This window comes from Mastomys coucha, unplaced genomic scaffold (genome assembly GCF_008632895.1).
Source record: "Mastomys coucha isolate ucsf_1 unplaced genomic scaffold, UCSF_Mcou_1 pScaffold22, whole genome shotgun sequence".
Lineage (NCBI taxonomy): Eukaryota > Metazoa > Chordata > Mammalia > Rodentia > Muridae > Mastomys > Mastomys coucha.
The window spans coordinates 54,219,591-54,222,821 of record NW_022196905.1 but is presented as its reverse complement, the minus strand read 5'-3'; the positions used below and the strand labels follow the sequence as shown (position 1 = coordinate 54,222,821).

The window sequence follows — 3,231 nt, the reverse complement described above, 5'->3', positions numbered from 1 at the left end:
TATTGATAAGCAGGCAAATTAGCATTCTTGTTACAGTTTTACTCTAAAGAATTTATCAGTATGAAGTATATTTATGTGTAAGTGTAACAGATTATATCTCCTCTTAAGAAATTCTGTACTTAGTTTTAGCAGAGATATTCAAAATAGGACATTGATACATGAAGGTCACCTAGAAAAAATCTGACCTAAGGAAAATGATTTGTAAGCTTCTTTCATGCTGTTCCTTTCTGACATTGTAAGGGTATATGGTGTATCATTTCAGCAGTGGTTAATTTGTTTCAAGTCTTAACTACAAACCAAAGAATGTATCTGCTAGAAGATTGGAGGAATATTTTTGTATCCAGTACAGATATGAATCATCTACCTAAAATGTAGCTGCTTAGGTGATTATTAACACATGGCAGAAGTCCACTCTTCTTTTTCAATTACCTTTCTTTTTCTTTATAATCAAACAATTGTTTTCAATTCATGTGAGCAGAGAGAGAATGAGGGGGAGAGAGAGGCTGATTGATTTCTTAGTATCAGCTGTATTACTGAATTAGCGAATCAGAATCTCTGGGGAGTGAGCTGCGCAATCCTGCAATTTGCATTTTAAATAAGATTCACAATTGATTCTTATGTGCCCTAATGTTTGAGAGCCTCCAGTTAAAGAGAATATTCCAGAGCATCATTCAGCTACTTTTTTTCTGCAGGTCCAGAGAGAGGCCTTAACTTAAGTAGGCAGCTATAATTTGCAGAATACATTTTAGTTAACAGAGACTAATAATTGATTCTGTACTTAACAGTATTACTTGCATAATCAAAGACTAAAATGACTTGAATGGTGCTACTACATGGGATTTTCCCAAGAGATTCCCTAAAGCCTTAAGGTAAGAGTATACCTTGGAATAATGTATTTTTATTTTATTTTTTACTTCTCCCATGCTACAACTTGTAAAATTGCCAGCAACCTGAATGAAGATCTTATTACAGAAAGAGAAGTTGTGCTTACTCAATACCTAGTTATGAGCATGTCTTCCTCTGGAAGAGTGGAGTATAGAGACCAGGGGATTCAAGGGCTTTGTTATAAACTCATCCACTAATATCTATTGCATGTAGATTTTAAAAACAAACTTTCACAACAATGGCATATATCAATGAGGCACTGAACTGTCTTTTTTCATTGATTTTTTCTCTCTTCTTTCTTTTTTTCTCTTTCTCTCTTTCTCTTTCTTTCTTTCATTTTTCCTCCCTCCCCCTCCCTCTTCTCTTCCTTCCTTCTTTCCTTCCTTCCTTCCTTCCTTCCTTTCTTTCTTTCCATAATGAATACTCTATAAAACCCAATGTCTACTTTTCCATAATAGGCTTCAAACATTACTGGGGAGTATTTTGGTGTCTTGCTTACTTTACTTAAAATTTCATATATTTTAGTTTTAGCAAAGAATTATGCAACAGTATGTAGAGATACACAATGTAAAAAGTATCTAGAAGGATTTAGTGAGGAAAGTAAATCTAATGTGATTATTTTTCATAATTTCCTCATAGTAGCAACAAATTTGAAAAAATTCAGATTTGATTTTATTTTTGTTACATATCCATTTAAAAATAATTTGTTTTTTCCTTATTTTATACATGGAAAAATAATGATTCAATGTTTTCTTACAGCTGTTAAACTGCTGCAATTTTTATTCAACACATCTATCCTCCAAATCTCCTATACATAACTTGTGCCCTAGTTTAGTTTTTTTTATTCTTTCTTCTCTGCCTTAAGTCAAAATTCTCATGTATATGACAACTTTTAAATAAATAGTATTCTTAGCTCTTATCACTGCTATCAATGAAAATGAAAGACTAATCTGGGACACATTCCTGCATACATTATGTGTAAGGGTGGGGATGATTAAAAAATCATTCTTTGGATGGCTGTGAGCCTCTACATCTGTGTCAGTAAGATACTGTCAGAGCCTCTCAGGAGATAGCAATATTTAGGCTGGCTTACCCTTCCTTCAGTCTCTACTCCATAGTTAATCTCCGCAACTCCTCCCGTGGGTATTTGATTCCCCCTTTTAAGAAGGAATGAAATGTCTACCTTTTGGTCTTCCTTCTTCTTGAGTTCCTTGTGGAATGTGGGTTGTTCTTCCTGTATTCCAGACTTCTGCACTAATAACCATTTATCAGAGAGTGCATACCGTATTTGTTCTTTTGTGATTGGCTTACCTCACTCAGGATGATATTCTCCAGATCCATCCATTTCCCTAAGAATTTCATAAATTTATTGTTTTTAATAGCTGAGTGAAGAGATGAGACTGAAGTTAAGATCTGCAATCCAGTTTTACTGCTGATGAGAAGAAGAGTATAAGATGCAACCAGGAAGCTTTAGGGTAATAGATCACTGTGTAAAGACAAGTTAAAATTTCTGCTTTCCTTGGAGACCAGAGTGTGAATGCTTGGGTGAAAACTGAGCATGGAAGCCAGTTCACGGGAGAAATGATGGGAGTTACAACTTGCATTATTTCTTGCTAATAAAAATATCATGTATCCTTTTTTTACCTTCCCCTTACTGTAACCACCATTCCAGTTTACCTAACAGATTTGTCTTCCCCGGGACAGTTTACTTGCTCACAGAGGTGATATAGCAACACTCTAGGAATTGTTTAATCATTCATGCATACATTAATTTTATATAAAGTAATTAAAAATAAAAATAATTATCAATGTACATTCATGGAGACAAAACTAGTTTCTCTACACTTGCTTCACAAATCTGAGCTTGTGTTTGCTGATCTTTCTATTTTCAATATGATTCTATAACCTGTATGGTTTCTTTTGATGTTGTCATTTGTTGTACATAATTCCTCTTTCCTGTCTGCAAATAAGAATATATTTTGATTCTTTATGTGTTAGATATCTTCACTTTACTCCATATACATAGCTTGAGTATATATGATACTCTAAGTCATTTTGCCTATTAAATACTCAGCGATTATGTTTTCTCCTAATTCTTTCTATCAAGATGAATTCTCTAAGATTTGGATTTTCTTCTCTTCCCATACAAAATCTCTACAATTTATTATTTCTTTGAAAAAGTTGTGAGAATAAAATAGTAGGAAAATTAATACTTATTTCCACAATTCTTTAGCTAGACAAATGTTCACCTATTGATCCAATAGATAAAGGTTTTCTATTAGCTATTTTATTGGCATTATTTAATTCTTTCTTGGCAAGCTATAGCCTTTCCTGATTATATAATAT

The 3,231-nt window shown here is 33.2% G+C and overlaps 1 long non-coding RNA gene across 1 annotated transcript; it reads left to right on the top strand.

The window, feature by feature from the left end:
- Window positions 1–781: 781 nt before the first annotated feature.
- On the top strand, window positions 782–2,517 carry LOC116070803. Its single transcript, XR_004110565.1, has 2 exons — window positions 782–869; window positions 2,268–2,517. It is a non-coding gene; the product is annotated as an uncharacterized LOC116070803 (long non-coding RNA).
- The last annotated feature ends 714 nt before the right edge of the window (window positions 2,518–3,231 follow it).